Raw genomic sequence first — 19,534 nt, forward strand, 5'->3', positions numbered from 1 at the left:
AATGTGTATGTTTGTATATGTATATTTTAGAAGATAATATGGATAGATACACTTTAATCTCTTGAGTGGATTTGTTAGAATTTTCTGTAGGAACATATGTAATAAAACATTTTAATGATAATTAAAAATCCAAAAGGGCTTCCAAAAGAAATAAATATTTTTCTTTTTCATTTTCAGAATTGGCGTCTTTTTTTTTAGATTTATTTTATTTATTCACCACCTTCCCCCTTTCCCTGTCTTCTGTGCTTGCTGTCTGTTGTTCTCTGTGTCTGTTCTTTGTGTGCTTGTCTTCTTTTTAAGGAAGCACTAGGAACTGAACCCGGAACCATCGCATGTGGGAGGGAGGTGTCTCATTGCTTGAGCCACCTCCACTTCCTGCTTGTTGTGTCTCATTGTGTTTCCTTATTGTTTCATTTCATTGTGCCATCTCGCCACATCAGCTCACTGTCTTACTTATCTTCTTTAGAAGGCACCGGGAACTAAAGCCAGGACTTCCCTGTGGCAGGCGGGCACCCAACTGCTTGAGCCACATCAATTTTCCTCTATAGTTTTTGTTGTTCCATTTTGGGCAACTTGGAAAAGGGAAAGAAGCGATTGGGTAGCTTAAAGTTATAACTCCATAATCCATGTAATAATACAAAACAAAACCTCCCAACCGTAACATACTGTGCAAATGTAGCTAACTAGTATTATCTACCCTTGACTTTCGTATTCTTTTGACATTTTGACCCTAAAGTAAGCTACGTTACTTCAACTGAATGGTCATACTACATAATGTCATTGTTGATTGTCTCAACTTGGTAGTTATTTAAAAAAAAAACACAAAACTTGGTAGTTATATTTTTGGCAGGCCTCAATAGTTACTATTATTGGATGAATTTTAAGCTTTCATGTAAAAATGCGTGCCCCCACCTCCCTTTGGTAGTCTTGAGGAATGGTCCAAAGCTGCCATCTTTAGATGATGTGGCCAAGAGTCTTCCTTGCTGCGAAAGAAGCAAGTGATAGAGTAAATGCAAAGTACTTGGTTGTTGTTAAGGGTCTGGAATAACCTGGGCCCAGTTCAATTAGTGCTAAGGTTATACTTTTTATTTCCCCTGTGTGCTGTTCCTAGTCAAAGCTTTACTGTTAGTTTAACCAGACTTTCTATTTAATTATAACTGTTAGGGTAAAGTCAGATGTCAGCTCACTTGGCTGCTTGCTTAGGCCTGTAGAATATGGAGTGCTTTGCTTCTGACTGCATCTGTTGTCTGCTCTCATTATCTGTTAATGGTACTCAACTTGACAGGGTTGTTTTGATAAATGAAGGGTGTTATGAAACCAGGAGCTGGAATTTACATGGAATGGAGCTTAAGACAAAAGGAAGCAGTGACATAGACGGAGGTGGGAAGGGGAGGGGGGGAGAGGAGATCAAGTCATATCCAAGCAGTACTGTGTAGACTGCTAAAGATAATGAAGCTTAATATCTTTTGTGTGTGTGTGTGTGTGTGGGGGGGTAAATTAATATTTTTCATTCATCTCATACAATTATTCTCTTTTTTCCTGTGCTCATGTGCAAAAACATCTGAGAAATTATTGGTTTTGTTTTAATGATGCCCCTTTCTCATCGTTTTAATGATGCCCCTTTTTCAACTACAGATCTCTTAATTTACAAATTCACACTAATGGGGTTTGAATGGAACTCTTTGAAGAGTTGAAGGGTGTGCAGATTCCGATTGTCTATCTCCATTGCCTTGGGCTCCTCAGGTCAAAAGAGCTGCTGTTTTGGTTTCTATGTGAGGGGGAAAAAGAGGTGTTTTATTTAGAAAGGAAAAAACTGGAAATAAAGAAAAAGTTCAGTGTAAAGGGAAATGAGGATTTTCCTCCCAACCCCTTATAGCAAGCATTTGCTATTACATTTGCATTCAGAGAACCTGTGAAGACAAACTAGTGTACAAATGTGCTTTTACATTTTAATATTCTTTTTATATTGCTGTGTGTATATGTACAAGATTTAATCAACTATCCTTTTACCTCTTGCTGTTTGCATATTGCTTAAATTCCAGGTAAGTAGGAAGAACTTGAATAAATTACTGATGACTTCTGTTCCTCATAACTGTAAAAAAAAAAAGTGTAGTTTGTGAGTAGGACCCTGGCTAGGGTCTTAGTGTTTTCCTGAATTACCGCAGAACATTTATTTTTATCTCTGTAAAGTTAAAAATCCTTTTATTAGATTTTAGACGTTAATAAAAGATAAGCTATTTATTTGAGAGAGGCTTCTTTGTGCCAAGAACTGTGGAAAGAATACGAAGATGAGTAAAACAGGGTTGTTGCCCTCAATTCATTTATTCATTCCACAGATCTGTGTATTTTACACCCAGTATTTGATAATAAGCAAACATAACCTTCTCTAACGGAACTCACTGTCTAGGGGGGGATTATGGATATTAATCAGAAAATCACAGCAATGAATTATAAACTGAGATAAATGCTTTGGAGAAAAAGAACCATGAGAAATTATAACAAAGGAACACAACCTAGAATGGGGCCTCAGGGGAGGCGACTCTGAAGAAGTGATATTTGACCCGAGATCTGAAGGAGAGATCTGAGATCTCTGTGGGAGAGTGGGGGTGGGGAACGGCCCCAGCAAGGTTATTACTGTTGTGGAGGGAATAAGCAGTGCTGGAGACCTGTGGTAGAAATTGTGGTACCTTGGGGGAATTGAAAGACTGGTGTAACTGGAAGATGGGGGAGGGGATGCTTGTGGATTAGCAGAGGGTGCAAGACAGGAATGAAAAGAATTTAAGTGTCAGAATTACAAATAGTTTAAAGCAGTTAGAAACCCTTGGAGATAGCATGAATTCCGAACTGAGCAATTTGGTTATTCTTATCAGTCTTTCCCAACTCATTGTAAACCAGCACTTTTTAGATGGTCTGCAAGAGAAAAATCCTCTTCAGGAGCTGCCATGTGCCTGGGTATTGCTGGTTAGAAAATCGGAAGTGTGTCCAAGTATAGGAGTAGCTTTTGTAGCGAAGGTTTGGGATTGATTTCATCTCTGATACGAATGGCATGATCTCAGAGCGACCTGGTTTCACTAAGCAGATTTTCAAGCCACATTTCCCCTCTGGAGGTCTCATTGAGAAATAGTGTTTAGTGGAGTTTATAGCACAGCTAGATTTGTACCATACACCACCTCCAATTTGTATTGATCACAGCAGCCTTCCAGGGTGGCAAAGGCATTATATACTTACTTCATCAGCTTTGGCTCTCAGTACATGTGCTGTGTTAGTAGTTTGAGAGATATATTTCTCTTGATTTTTCTTTAAAAGAAATCAGCAGAATGATCGTTACTTTTTATTTAAAATTTTTGTGTGTGCGTGTGTGTGTTTACAGCAGAATGATCTTTAAAGAGCAAAATATTCATATCAGTTTGATTATTTGTGCCAGCAAGACAGGATTTCCTGGGTTCTCACCAATTCTTTCTTTCCCTCATTTGTTGAGACTATGGGCAAGTCACTTAATCTGTCTATATCTCAGCTGCCTATTGGTAAGGCGGTACCTGATAAATTCAGCAAATTTATGGGACCTTGGAAGATCAATTTATAAAGCTATTTGAGAATTCCATGATCCCCCTGGAGGGTGAATGGTGTATTATTAAAGATACTAGAAATGGTGGTTTAAATTTTGAGCTTGTACTTTCTAATTTTGGTGACACTGATGTTAATACTTTCACTTTCTTGTCCATAGGAATACATTTATTATTTAAAAAGTCCTATTGAGTGTCTTATTTAATAGGACAAAATTATCTTGGCTATTACCACTAGGGAATGAATTATACATGGTATAAATGTAGTGTGAATTTTAAAAAATTTTAGCAATTCGATATATTTTGCCAGACTTCATTGGGGATGGGGAATAAACTAACTTGAAATTAACAGTTGGTAATTCTATTTAGATGTACATAAAATTAGAATTAATTAGGGAGCCTGGAATCTTGTAACCAGTGTGTGTTATATGTTTAAAGCCACTCGATAAGGAATGTGCATTTATTTTGCTTCTTTATTAGATGAATTTCAATCCTTCACAATTTAAGCTATGCCTTCTCTAGCAGATGGAGCTTTATTTTCTTGTGGAAAAGGGGTTGAAGATTTTAAAGCAAAATGATTTACAGAGAATTCTTAAACTGTAAGGTAAATTGGAGTCAGAAATGTTGTTTGATATTTAAAAATGCTTTTTTCCTGTGCATCTTTGAAACAAATGTTCAGCGTGTCTCTTATTGTTGGGTATTTCTGTGCATTTGTTAGACATCAGAGGTGGCTGGCATTAATATTCCTGGCAGAAGCAGAGGCAGCTCTAGGATGTGTGAACTGCTGATCACTCACGGGGATGCACTGCTTAATATCTTGCTTGCAGATGCATTTTCTAGCTGACCACGCTATTAAGCGCTGCCATCAATCACGCAGCTTCTCGGTTCCGGCTGTAGGGAAGGGAGGGAAGCTTGGGGAGAGCAGAGGCTCGCCAAGGAAGGAGATAAAATTGCAGCCCGTATTGTGTGCTTGTCTGTGTGTGTGTGTGTGCGTGTGCGCGCGCGCGTTCGCGAGTTCGCGCGCAGAGCGGGCCGGGCTCCAGCCCGGGTTTTGCCGGCCGCCGTCTCCGCCGCCGCGGGAGGCAGCTCTTTCTCTTCGGGCGTTTGGGTCACAGGCATGTGGCGGTATCGGCCCCTCGGTCCTGGCTGAAGGAGCGCGGGCCGGAGCGGCCTCATCCCCCAGCCCCGCGCAGGGCCCCGCGCGACCACCGCCTTCCGGAGCCCCGGAGCAGCGGGAGATGTGCCAGCACAGCGCTGCCCTGCGGTCGCCCCGGCCTCCTTTTGTTTAGCAAGTGCATTTCACGCCCCGAGCCCCGCCTCTGCCCGAGGGCCTGGAGTTTGCAGGGGGTTCTGCGCGATCCTCTCCTCGCGGCGGGCGCCGGAGGTGGAGGAGGAGGAGGAGGAGGAGGAGGAGGACCAGGCCCGCGGGGTCAGCCGCTGACACCCACCGGCCGCAGGCAAGTGGCGGGGAGAGCGCGGCGGTGGCGACTGCAAGCTGCGAGTGGGGCGCGAGGGGCGGACCCTGGAAGTTGGGCAAGTGTGGCCGCAGGGGCTTTCGGAGGGGCGTGCACCAATAGTGTTCAAGCTGACCCTAAAAGATGAATTTGGGTATTTTTGAAGAAAGAAGATGGCTTTCCAGGAATAAGGAGTCTGTGTTTCCTGTGTTCCATTGCATTTCTGCTGGTCTTTCTAGTTTTTTAATTGCTCTAACGCTGTCATTCCAGTTTAATAAACCGAATAGGAAACATCTTTCGGACAGGGAAATTACCATTTTAAAAAGTATATGTGCGTATGTATGTTTTTTTTCCTTCTCTGAAGGGAAAGTTATTGAAGATGACTTGTAAAGATGACATGTAAAATACAAAAGTCGCTGTTTAATCAAGAACTTTATCCCTTACTGTGGAGTAAATATAAGTTAAAAAAAGATGAATCTGATAGATTTGATTATAAAGTAATTCTGGGCTACTTAAGTGACAACTATAATTGGTTTGATGGATCAAAAAATTTTTTTTCTGTCAAAGTAGCTAAAATATAAGTCATTTTTTGAAGATTGCTCTAAGTTTAAGTTACTAAATTATTTTGGTGTGAAGTGGTGGCTTATCTGCCCAGCTTCCCCTTGTTTACTCAATCTTGTTCTCTGGTGAAAGCAACTGGGAGACCTGCCTGACCGCTTTTTGTTTGCTAGGAAAACTCATGTAATAGGTTACTTTATTTTACACTCAGCTTTTAAGCTTCTCTGGCACACATGTGCCACAACTCCATGGGGCATTGTTTGACTGAAGGCCTCCTCTCAGCCATATGGAAAAATTTTAAAATGGTATGTGAATGAACATGGCAGTCAAAGGAGATTAATTTTTCCCATTGAAATTCTGTGTGTACTGTAAGGTTGAGATACTGAGTAAAAGTTAAAGACAAAGTTGACAAAGTCATTGAGATCGTGTGCAGGATTACAGTATTGAGGTATGACTTTTTATTTTTTTTTTAATTTCCGGAGAACTCCAAATTTAAATTAGACACTATTTAAAACCTTACAGATGGGAACAATATCCCATGTAAGCTGGTTAATCAGTGGGCAATTATTTCCAGACGGACAACCGAGTCTGCGTTTTTATATGTGTTAGATTTGAGTTCTAAGAGGCAGTTGCCTTTCTTAATATTTACACTGCCTAGTAAAATAACACAAGACAGACATTTTAGATGCTTAATAGCAACATTAGAATAGTATGGGAGCAGAAGTTAGGTATTTATGTCCTCTCCCACCCCCCAACTCTAATTTCGCAGTGTTTAAACTATTATAAAGATCTCGGGGACCAGTGAAAGGTGATTTTGAGTCCAGAGCACACGAATGCTCATTGTATTCTGGCAAGCCCTGGTGCTTGGCAGGCTGTTTGAAATGTTATTTGATCTGGTTGCATGATAGAAGACTGAGATTCCCCTTTTCCCCCCAAGTTGCCTGTGAAGGTGATGCATCAAGGAGTACTGTTCGATAATGTTTTTAAAAACTTAGCCTACATTCATTCACTCTTAAGAAGGGTTCCAGAAAAAGACTGTTTCGATTTTTGTCTTGTTTTGTGGTTTGGCATTTATGAATTGAGGCGGGAGCTGACGTAATGTAGCAGTGCCACTTCCTTTGTGTGTGTTTTTATAGCACATAGGATATGTTCCAGCCTACGTGGTTGTGATAATATCAGAATTATTTCTGAAATGCTTGAATGCACTTCATCATTCTATCCATCCATCCATTCAGCCATCCATCCATCGATGGATTGATCTATCTATCTTAAACCCAAATACCTTCAGTTATGTGCCAGTTAATTTTTTTACATTGTAGATTTGGGCGGGGGGAAGAGTGTAATGCTGAACTCAATCACCTTGTCATTGACTGAACATTTACAAAATTGCCTGTAACTAAAGCAGACTAGCTTTTCATTTTAATTAGTGCAACTGTGTACAGCTGTTAGGTCAGAATGCATTGGCTGCTCCTGCAGGGTCACTTTGTCTTACACTCAGGATTTTATGGACTTGGCTGGCTGTGTTTTTTAATCTCTCTCCCACCACTGTGCTTGATTTTGGGGAAAGGATAGAATAAGACAGGCTTTTGTTTACTCATGTAATAGTTTACTTGTGAGAGATTTATTTTTGGTTTTGAGGAAATTGGTAAACCATGTAATTTATTAATAGGTATTACATTTACCATGCTTTTCCCAGGTCAGAGGGTTTTGCTTGCTATTGTGTGTGTAAGTCAGAGTAGCCAGTGTGTAGTCTGAGTAGTTTCTGACATAGGAACCTGATTTTTTAAAAAGGTTCTTTGTTCGTTATTCTATGATTACGTTGTTAAACAAAAAGAAATGTTAGCATCAGCCAAGATAACATGACTAGAATGAGTGTTTCGCCTTGTCTCTTCCAAAGGAACGGAAAGAGACATTGACTTAACAGTAGTTTGGCTGCTGGCTGGATGATTAATAAAAGGATTTAGAGATGTCTCTGCTCAGGTGAATGTGTGGCCAATTTTAAATTTTAAAATGGTTTTGGCTCCAAGTTTTCAGAAAGTGCTTTAAGATTGAGTAGATTTGAATCTTTGAATGTAAGTCCTGTGAAAAGCAGGTCATCAAACTGTATAATAGATTGTGATGTGAATGATACATTTTCTCAGTGGTCCAGTTTCCTGTTTACCTCCATATACTGAAGAGACACTGTCCAGAGTTGTTTGTTATCATTACCACAGGCTTCTAAGTCTATCCACTAAATTTTAAGTAGCAAAAGTCATAAAATTGCTTGAAATTTGTTTAAACATAAAGCTAATGTGGTGCCTTTTCTAGAGACCTATTTTACTGATAGACGAATATGCCAATTGGTGAGTGGGTAGCTGGTAGGGGTAGTGGAGCGGATAGTGCGGTTGAGGGAGAGAAAGGGAGTTGGTTGAGGTTGAGGTGGCCTTTTTTTCTTCTTCTTTTTTCTTCCAATAACTCATTAGAGAAATGGATCCTTCTTAAATGACCTGGAATGAGGAAAGACTGCTACATTTTCTCGAAAATGTGGTCATTCCAATGTATCATAGAAAATGTTTTCCCTTATTAAAAGAAATGAAATCATTTAGATGCAGAGACTGTTAAAGCTAAGGGAAAAATAGAAGGAAGTGAAAAGTATCCTAGATTCAAACAGGTTATTTCAGAAGTTCATTTGTATGACTTTAAAAAAAAATTGAGACCATATTTTCCTATTCTAAATATTAATGGTTATTAGAGACTTAGTCTTGCCTCACAAGTCTATTTTATCTGTGATATAGTTGACATGCTTATATATGTGTAATGAGAAACAATAAAACAATAATGTTGACATTTAACTAGCAGGAAAAATTGGCACAATTTTAATAATTTTTTAAGGCTATCACATGGAGCCATGCTGGTGAAATTAATCAGTTTATTCAGGATAGCTTGATGGTTAATAGTGAGACTGCCAGAGTTGTTCTCCTAGGTCCATTACTTACTCACTAGAGACCTGAGTTCCTTAAACCCTTTATGACTGTTTCTTAAAGATGAAGCAGGGAAAATTATCACCTTAGCACAGAAAGTATGCAAAATGCTTAGGAACTTGCTTGACATGTAAATAATGATGAATACTTAGTATACTGAGCACTAATTATGTGCTAAATACTAGTTTAGTTACTGTGAAGATTAAAAAAGACTTAAATACTTGTACTCATGGCACTTAAATTTCAGTTGAGGAAGACAAAAGAAAGCATGATTTGTGAAACTTCGAAGGATAACTTTGGGGCATTTCAGTGGTTTTTAGAAATTTAACATGGGAAGTTTAACTTCATTCTTTAAGCCATTATTTTCCTCCTCTTTGACTAAAAACATGTTGTTTTCCCCCTCACACCACTAGTAGGGTATTAGCCATTGTTAATAATTTTGGCTCACAGATGGCGAAGAGAAGGAGAAAGAGACTTTTTCTAGGGGGAGAAAGGAATGGGAAGTAACTTAGTGATATCAATTTAAATGTCCAACAGTAGTAGGGGAATGTTTGAATCACGGCTCTTCCATCAAAGGAAATATTATGTAGCCATTAAAAGTCATGATTTAAAAATTATCATGATGTAAATCTAAGTGGAAAAAACTGTAGATGCTAAACTATGGAGTCTGATTCCAGTTATATACATATCCATATTTACTCACAAAGGCTCAGGGAAAAGATTTGAAACAAAGTGGTAACCATGCTGATCCATCTACTGTGGGATTGTGGATGATATCATTTCATGAATATTGTTCTGTCTTTGCATGAATTATTTAATCCTTTTAGGTTTAAATCCCTGTGAAATACAAGTGAGGAAAACCTGAGACTTTAGGTTAAGGGATTTGTCCAAGGTCTGGTAGCTAGTGAGTGGTGAAACCAAGATCTCAAGCTAGAGGTTGACCACCTCTCATTTTATAGGAGCTGACCTTTGTAAAAGGACTTCCTCCCCAGGGCTGGCAGTTCTGTGGCCCACAGGGTCTAGGGATTTGTTTATCAGAACAAGGGTGCTTGCTGAACTTCAAGTGGAAGGAGCTAATACTGAGAGAATGCAAATACATGTAGTTATTGGAAAAGAAAAGCTGACACTTGGGGAAAGACTACAAAGATGATGGGTTCGCTCAGTGATCTTTGCTCTATGGTAATAAATTTAGAACTATAATCGAAGTCTTTATTTTTAAAATTCCTCAGGAAAGCTTTGTTATTGTAAGTCTGAAACTCTGGCTTCTAACCTTCTTTCCCCCATTAAAACAATTGGTTTTGTAAAAATTTATTTACCTTGTGGAAATAATTTTTATTAAGAAAATTCAAACATTACAAATAGGCATGTAATGAAAACCATACCTCATGGGTAACCCGTATTACTCCTTCCCTGTATTCCAGAAATTTTCTATGCATAAAGAAATATATGTATTAAAAATATACAAAAATAGTATATACTGCATGTACTGTTCTGCTTTTGACTTCTTTCATTCTCCATATTTGTACTTATGAAGAGTTAGGGAGAAATGAGTGTCTGTCCTTTAACCAGTCCTCTATTCATAGACATTGATTGTTTCAGTTTTTTATTTGTTTCTATTTTGATTATAGAGCAGTGCTGCAAAGAGCATCAGTGTCTGGTTCATAAACCTTTGTTTCCTTGTTCATAAAATTATCTGTGGGATAAATTCCTGGGTCTAGAATTACTTTAATGAAAGTTCTTATTAACTGAAAGTTCTGTTAACAATAGGAAGGTAACTAGGTAAATCAGGGTTCCTTGAAGATATCTGAGGTTTTGGGAAAAATCAGGTGTCATATTTGTCTTAAATTTAAAGCATTTCCTCCAAATAAAATGATAAGCAGAATTCTTTAAAAGTTATTTTTAAGGTCCTATTTATAATTAATAAAGGAGCAGAAGAAATTAGAGAATCTGCTAAGATTTGGTGCTAGAACTAGTAGATTAGGCAGTATGGCATTATTAAGTCTTTAAATAATTTCAGACAAGGTTGACTTTTTTGGTAGACGTGGAAAAGGAAATACTGGCTGAAAGGAACCCTTATTCTATTTGTCATTTTTGAGGATATCATATGGTATAGTGTTCGCTAAAAATTTTTCTTAATAAAATTGATTTAGTAATTCAATAAATATTTATTGACATTCTACTTTTTTCTTAAAATTTAAAGAGCAATTGTAGTTTACAGAAAAATCATGTAGAAAGTACAGAGTTTCCATTACACCATGCTCCCACCCCAGTTTCCCTGTTATTGACAGTTTGCATTCGTGTGGAACCTATGATGCAGTTGATGAAATGATATTATTATAATGATTAACGTCCATAGTCCATGGTTTACATTAAGGTTCACTCTTTATGTTGTACAGTTCTATGGGTTTAAAAATTTTTTATTATGGTAACATATTTATAAACTAAAATTAATCTGTTTAGCTGCTTTCAAGTATATAATTTAGTGGTGCTAATTTCATTTAAAATGTGTTGCTAATACCACCACCACAATCCATTACCCAAACTTTTCTATCACCCCGAACAGAAATTCTGCACCAATTGGGAGTTAAGTCCCCATTCCCCACCCCCATCCCTGCCTCTGGTAATCTGTATTTTAATTTTTGGCTCATTTTGCGTGTTCTCCTTATTTTGTATAAGTGAGATACAATATTTGCTCTTTTGCGTCTGGTTTATTTCACTCAACATGATGTCTTTAAGGTTGAGCTGGGCCTGGTGATAAGGAATAAATAAGACAGACATTGTGCCTATTCTCATAGGAGGACCCCTGAGAATTTGGTGAGAGCAGAGGAACCTAGGAGGTGAAGGATGGCCAGTGATGTGTAGAAGCTAGTTTGCAAATGGTAAGAAAATGGTGAGTTTTGTATGATAGTTAGAAGAGGCTGCAGGGCTAATGGCAGTGGCATTCTGTAGCTAGGATTTTATGGCGATCAATCTGACAGTTGTGGTCATGTTTTTGAAATAAAACGAGGTCATGAATATGAATCACTTTTTTTAGTAGAAAGTAGAAAAAAATTTTAATTTTAGTGTATCAATCAGAAGTTACCTGTGAAGATTTTTTGAAGAGCATGGAAGGTAAGTATAAGATATCCTTTATAAAATTAAAATTTTTCTGCCGTTAAAAATTTGGAATGGTCACTGGGTTCTAGAAATGAACAATTGTATCTATGTTTGTCATGTCTTGTTTCCACAAAGTGTATTAACTTTTGTAGTTGTGGCTTTAAAAAAGGATCAGTTTATATGTGACTGTGCTTCAAAGGAACAAAATAGAGTGAATATACTGTGCATTTGAAAAATTGCTTAAGTCAAAAGCCTCCAGATGGTTGTGTGCTGCTGTGTTCACAGCTGTATTTACTGCTAACTCACCAGATTATCTATTAATAAGTTAAAAATAGCTGGTTAGAAACAGTGATGTATTCAGGTCTCTGTTGGTTTTGAGTCTCAACAGCAGTAGTGACTTGTGTATCTTCTAGTAAAATGCCAGTTGAAATGACTTAATTTCTTTTGCATTGCTTTTTGGGATTTCTTAGATGGGCTGATTTATGCTTTCTTTAAACAACCAGAGTGCTTACATACAGAAATAGATAACCAGGTTGTTTTCATGTGATGTTCTTATGGGAATATGATTGGAAAAAGGCTATTGATTTATCTTTTAAAAATATTTTTGCTGTTTTACTTACTGTTTGTCATTTTTAACATTTTAAAAATGTTGAATATGTATAGTTGGCACTTTGTGTGTATATATATGTACATGTATATATATGTATATATACATACCTTCTATAAGTGTTTTGTCATTACCAAAAAATAAAAACAAGACAAAAGCCCTCCAATACTCAAATCCATTCCCCATTGTTTCTATTGTAAAGATTTAGTAAAAATTTCAGAATGATTGGAATTACTATTACTAAACCTTTTTTAAAAAAAGATTTCTTTTATTCCCTCCCCCCCCCCCCCCCATTGTCTGTTGTGTGCTCTCTTTTGTCTGTTTGCTGTGTGTTCTTCTATGTCTGCTTGCATTCTTGGTGGCACCGGGAATCTGTGTCTCTTTTTTTGTTGCATCATCTTGCTGCGTCAGCTCTCTGTGTGTGTGGTGCCACTCCTGGGTGGGCTGCACTTTTTTTGGGCAGGGTGGCTCTCCTTGCAGGGCACACTCCTTGTGCATGGGCTCCCCTACTTGGGGACATGCCTGCATGGCATGGTACTCCTTGCACGCATCAGCACTGTGCGTGGGCCAGCTTACCACAGGGGCCAGGAGGCTCTGGGTTTGAACTCTGGACCTCTTATATGGTAGGTGGTTGCTCTATCAGTTGAGCCACATCTGCCCTCCTGGATTACTAAACCTTAATTCTTTTTTGACAGTCACTGTGTATTTGCTTAATAAAATGAGCAGTTTGTATTAAATTAAATGTAAAACATAGGGTAATAATTTGAAACATTATCCATGAATTTTAAGAGAGAGTGAGTGTGTGTGTGTGGTTACATGGGCATTTATTAGTTAACTAGTATTATATAAAAAAACCCTATAACTTGATTAAATATTTTGGACAATTATTTCTTTTGGTTTTAACTATTTCTTACTGTTGTCTTTGTTTGTATTCTAAATTAGGAAAATTATACAGAAGAGTTTCTGCCTTCTGTGTATATTCTTTGACCACCTACCTAGACAATCTCTTTTCTTTCATAGGCTGTGCTCTTTTCACAAAACAATATTCTCACATTGAATAGGTAAGGGGGAATGTTCAGCAGTTGAATGTTCACCTTTCTCAACCAGATAATAGCAGTGATAATAAATGTTAGATGTTAATGGAAGGAACTTTAGCAATTAGGATTCACTCTTAAGTGTGTTGGGGGTAGGAGCAGTTTGAGTTTGGATTTTTGAATGGAAAAGAATGGAATGCTGAAAGTGCAATAGCTAAAGCAGTCTGGCTTTCGGGGAAATTTTTCTTCAGTTTTGCCAAAAGGTTTAAATTGAGTACATAAGCAATTTACTGGATAAGTAATATTTTATTATATGTGAATGTTTCAGTTTTTTTAAACTATTTCTGGTGTCAGCTATGTTGCAATTTTCATTTTTCCTATTATTTGCTTATAGAGTGGGAGAAAGGAGGACCATACTTTTATGTATTACATGTGCCTCATTGTCCATCCTGTCGGGGAGTGCATAAAGATATAAACTTAAAAGGAATAATAAAATCTGATTAGACTTTAAAAACAATTTGGGTGTAATTCTGGTACAGTAATGGTATGGTTCATGTGAAATGTAGTAGTAGTAATTTTTCAGAGGTTCTATGTTAATAATATTTCCCCTCAGTTTCCTAGTGTCCATGTTGCAAAAGATTTTTTTTTGGTAAAGAAATGGAGGGTGTAGCAGTTTCATATGGTTATGAATTCCAAAAATAGATATTGGATTATGTTTGTAATCTGGTCCGTATTTGGGCATGATTAAGTTGTGATTAGGACTTTGATTGGGCCTCATCATTAGGTTGTTGATTCCCCATCCCTTGGTGGGGATGGCAAAGGACAGAATTGGAGGGGTTTCTGATGTTGGAGTTTTGATTTTGGAGTTTGATGCAGAAGTCTTAAGCTGGAGCCCCAGGAAGTGAGCATGCAGAGGAAAGAGAAGCAAGCCCCAGGAAGAGAGGACCTGAGCCAGGAGAAGAACACAGTGTAATAGAGATGGCTCCTTAGACAAGGCAGAAACACTAGGGAGAGAGAGAAAGCCATTCACCTGATAGTCTACAGCTGACCTTATGGAGAGAGGCAAAGTCTAGAGAGCCTCAGAGTCTACAGCTGACCTTGTGTAGGAAATAGAGTTGCTGCGCCCAGAGGAACCCAGGAAGCCTGAACCCTCACAGACGTCAGAAGCCATCTGGCTCCAGCACGTGAAAATAGACTTCGGTGAGGGAAGTAACTTATGCTTTATGGCCTGGTATCTGTAAGTTCCTACCCCAAATAAATACCCTTTATAAAACCAACCTATTTCTGGTATTTTGGATCAGCATCCCTTTGGCAAACTAATACAGAGTGATACTTTGAAATTTTAGAAATATACAAATTCTGCCAAGATCCTTATCTGCTAGATATTTATAGATTTGTATTAGTTTCTATATTTATTGAGGAACCATTTATTGAATGATCAAGGCACTCAGAAATGAGGAAGACTTGATCCTGGCCTGAGAGTTTATAATATATCTAATGATCGCAGCACTATCTGAGGGCTTACTATGCACCAGGTGCTATGCATTTCAAAGACAAATTTAGAACTACTTCCCAGCCTTGTCTACTTGGAGCATTATGACTCTGTGTTTATCCAGTACCTGATATTATCAGAGATTAACACTATTCTGACTACTGCCTAATACCCACCCAAAGCATGGATTATGAAGAAAGAGAATTTGAGTAAGCTCTTCTGATAGTTATGCAATTCAGTCATTCCTCTGTCAAGGTTCTTAATGTTATTTTTATCATGAATTCCTTCAATATTGATGCAAGCTTATGGTCCTTCTCAGAATAGAGTTTGTGAACATTTGGTCACATACCCACAACACACAATTGTGGTTGGTTTGTTTATGGGACCCCCAAAGCCCATCTATGGACTTTTTGCTAAGAATTCCTGTTCAAGTGAGCCCTGAATCTACCTTTCAATTACCAGCAAAGCTTTGCATTTCTTATTTTTGGCAGATTTGCTTTACTTGAATTGTATTGGTCTGAGGCCATTGCTCTGTATGGAGCCTTGTGGAATGCACTGTTGTATGTACTGAGTGGTTTATAAAGTAGTTCACTAGGATGCTCTTCTCCTTGTCGGTCAGCTCTTTGTAAGACTCCAGAGGAGAAACGTTTACCAGAAATGTTTTAGCACCAGAAAGAGCAGACCTCCTGAGCATGTGGTATTTAACCTTAAGGCTTAAAATTCTGATCCCATTTCCTTTGAGCTAACTAGAGTTATGAAATACATAAATTCATGTACCACCTCACTCATGGTTTCATTTTCTTCAACCCCCCCTTTCCCCTACAATTTTCCCTTGTCTCAAGGAAAAGAGGAGCAATAGGGAATAATCGAGTACAGGTTCTGTATCCAGACAAGGTGTGTGACTTGAGGAAATATACTTCACCCATGGGTGCTCAGGGTCTTTTCTGTAAGTGGTTTCTACTTCATGCAGTTGCTGTGGGGGAAAATGGAAGCGCTTAGAGTAATACCTGGTACAGGTAAATAATAAATCTTAGCTGTTATTATCTCAGTTTCCTCTTCTGATTTAAATTTTATTTTATATTGTATGTATTTCAGTAAGTTGTATTGACCCTTTAAAGTAAGTCATCCTTTAAATCTATTGTCAAAAAAGGTTTAATTTCTATTGAAGACAGTCATTAAAGAAATGATACAGGAGAGTAAATTTTGTACATGTGGGATAGGAGGTGGCCAGTAGCTCACCAGAGAGACGGAGCTTTTGGAGAATGAAATAGTGGTTATGTTTCTTTTTGCAAAAGGCTTTACACCTACTGGATAGCCGTCACTGTGCTCACATTTGGTCCTTACCACTACCTTTTGAGGGAGTCAGAGCAGATGCCAGCTTCTCAGGTTGCAAAACTGGAGAACCAAGTGTAAACATAAATTGACTTGCCCGCGTTCACAGTTTACATTTGGAAAGTGGCTAAGCCTCTTCTTTTTTTTTCTTCCTCTGAATATATATTTTTTAATTTTATTTTTTGTCTGTCTTTATTTTTTTAATATTACGTTAAAAAAATATGAGGTCCCCATATACCCCCCACCCCCCTCACCCCACTCCTTCCCCCGTAACAACAATGTCCTCCATCATCATGAGACATTCACTGCACTTGGTGAATACATCTCTGAGCACTGTTGCACCTCATGGTCAGTGGCCCACATCATAGCCCACACGCGCCCACATTCCACCCAGTGGGCCATGGGAGGACATACCATGTCTGGTAACTGTCCCTGCAGCACCACCCAGGACAACTCCAAGTCCCAAAAACGCCCCCACATCTCATGTCTTCCTCCCATTCCCTACCCCCAGCAGCCACCATGGCACTTTCTCCACAGCAATGCAAGATTTTCTTCGATTACTAATCAAAATAGTTCATGAATAGAATATCAGTAAGTCCACTCTAATCTGTACTCTATTCCTCCATCCTGTGGACCTTGGAATGGTTGTGTCCACTCCATATCTATATAAAGAGGGGGCTTAGAATCTACATGGATGCTGGATGTAGTCCAAGCCTCTTCTATATCCTTTGTTCCATCTGTGAACACCTTTATTTTGTCAGTTCGTTCTTCTAATCTCTTTGCTTAGAAGAGCATAAGGTTTATTTTTAGTCTTTGTGGGGATATAATTTTCAAAGTGGAGAAATGTTCCACTCCTTACATTTTGACATGGGAACTCAAATTTCAGTGGTGAAAATTTGAATGTATCTTTCCTATCTAAGGGTAAAAAAGAGATATCTTTCCTATCTTAGCTTACACATTCTTTGATTAGATTAGAAGTGTAAAATTTCAGGGGAGTATCATAACCCTAAGAAATATGATATGACCTGAATTAGTACTCATGGCATTTTTATCCTTCAACTTTGGTTTGGGTATTGATTTGCCATTTAATCTTGCTGATTAGTGCCTGTGGTAGAATGTGGGAATTATTTGAACCTATTTGTAGGAAAAATATTGCTTTTCATTTTAATTAAAGTAGTTTGAATATGTCTTCATCATAGGGATGAAACATGAATTGTTAAAAGCTACAAACTTCAAACATTTAAATGGGGGAGGTGTGTGAAAAAACCCACACACCAAACAAATCCCTGAACCCCAGCTTAAGCCCTGCCCTTCATTCTGAAGAGTTCCACATCCCAACAAGTTTGTATTTATAAGCCATTCAAAACATAACCATATTTACTCCATTTCTTATTGAAATTTTAACAAAGACTCTGAAAATAAAAATCTGAGTTTTACTTCCTGATGTAGAAACTCTTCCTTTGAGATTAAGAGCTTGGAATAAATTTAAAAAAAAAAAAGGCTTTATTGGAGATGTAATTGCCATACCTTACAATTCACCTACTTGAAGTGGTTTTTAGTATATTCACATAGTTGTACAACCAATACCACAATATAATTAGGAATAGATTTTTACATTGCCGTTTCTGTTGATTAATTGAATGCTCCTAGTTAATCTTTTATGTGTAAGTTTAGACTTTTATGAGTAAGAATATAACAAAACCGACAGCTTCCCTGTTACATTATTGTAATTGGCTTAAGGCATTCAAACCCAGTCTGACATAAGGGAACTATCTTCAACCTAAGGTGTTAAATCCTTCAGAGACTGATGACTCCCTTCAGTGGATAATAAAGCAATTATGAATATGGTGTGAAAATGGGATGTAATTTCTTTCAGCATATTATGTGGAGAAATCGCAACTTTTCCAGAGCATTGCTTTTACATTTTGTGTACTCAAAATATATTAGATACTTGCAATTTTAATCAGTTTGTATTAAAGAAGTCTTGTTACTTGAAATGCAGCCAACTGTATGTCTTAGATTAGGAGAATTTTGTAGTGTTCATAAAATTCAAGTGGGTCTTTAAGTCTTTTCACTTGCCTGCTTTCCTAGATCACTGTTCTTTGTTTCTCTTTTCATACTTCATCACCCATCCTCATACTCAGATTTGTGTTTCAAAGAGAAAATCTTTGAAACCTTGAAGAGAACTGCAGACTCCCACCATCAGCCTTGCTACATGGACTGCCATTCTGCCTGTTGGTTTATAGATAGGTCAGTCCTTCTGTTCCAAGGTTCTATCCCTTGTCCTCTCCCATTGTAATTTCCTGTCTTTCATTCACGTTTCATTCTCTACTGGATCATTCCCAATAGCATACAAACGTGCTCTTTTTCTCCTATCTTTAAGCAAATACAAAAACAAAATCCCTTCTTTTGACTCTACCTCACCTTGCCAGGTATTTATTTCTCCTTTGCAGCAAAACTTTTCAAAAAGAGTTTTCTGCACTTAAGGCTTCCACTTCTCCTCTCTTTTCTTAAATCCATCCTATCATAAGACTTTTTCCCCATCCCTCCAGGGAAACTGCTCTTGTGAAGATGCACTAGCTCTTCTTCCTGGAATACATTTCCCCAGATACCAGGGTGGCCCACTTCAACACTTCGAAGACTCAGTGAGACCTACCTTTGACTCCTATTTCCTCTTCAGGGTCTCCTTACCCTGGTCTGCTTTTTTTCCCCCAGAGTACTTGTCTTCTCACATACTATGTGCTTTTTTTTTTTTTTTTTAAAGATTTATTTATTTTATCTGCTCCCTGCCCCATTGTCTGCTCTCTCTCTCCATTTGCTGCACAGTCTTCTGTGTCTGCTTGTATTCTTATTAGGTGGCCCTGGGAACTGATCCTGGGACCTTCCGGAGTGGAAGAGAGATGCTCATTCTCTTGTACCACCTTAGCTCCCTGGTCTGTGCATCTCTTATTGTCTCTCCTCTGCGTCTCTTTTTGTTGTGTATTCTTGCTGCGCCAGCTGTCCGCATGGGCCAGCTCTCCATGTTGTCCAGTACTCTGTGTGGGCCGGCTCTCAGTGAGGGTTAGCTTACCTTTACCAGGAGACCCCGGGAATCAAGCCCTGGACCGCCCATACTGTAGACGGGAGCCCAGTTGCTTGAGCTACATCCGCTTCCCTGTGCTTATTTGTTTTTATTGTTTATTGTTTTGTTCTTCCCACTAGAATGTATACTACTGAAGGGCGGGCAGAGAATTTTGACTGGTTTGGCCCATATAACAGTACTTGGCACATAATAGGTGTCTGATAAATATTTGTCAAATCTCTGCATTATTCAGTAGGACTAATGGCTTTAAAAATACTCTAAGTGAATATAACTATTTTATCTCTAGTCCTACTTAGCACCCTCCTCACATCTTTTGAATGACTTAATAACCATTTAAAAACACCCTGTGCGCTCTT

General features: G+C 38.2%; 1 protein-coding gene across 13 annotated transcripts in view; it reads left to right on the plus strand.

The window, feature by feature from the left end:
• RERE (arginine-glutamic acid dipeptide repeats) overlaps positions 1–19,534 on the plus strand; it is a 517,403-nt gene that overhangs the window by 140,381 nt on the left and 357,488 nt on the right. The window contains exon 1 of one of the 13 annotated variants that reach the window (XM_058304477.2): positions 4,568–5,020. The exons of 9 other annotated variants lie outside the window; for them this stretch is intronic. The gene's annotated coding sequence lies outside the window, so the exon portion shown is untranslated. Of the gene's footprint in view, positions 1–4,567; positions 5,021–5,860; positions 5,881–19,534 lie in introns of those variants that run through there. 3 more of the 13 variants (XM_058304471.2, XM_058304476.2, XM_071217799.1) reach the window with 3 other exon arrangements.

This window comes from Dasypus novemcinctus, chromosome 9 (assembly GCF_030445035.2).
Source record: "Dasypus novemcinctus isolate mDasNov1 chromosome 9, mDasNov1.1.hap2, whole genome shotgun sequence".
Classification (NCBI taxonomy): Eukaryota; Metazoa; Chordata; class Mammalia; order Cingulata; family Dasypodidae; genus Dasypus; species Dasypus novemcinctus.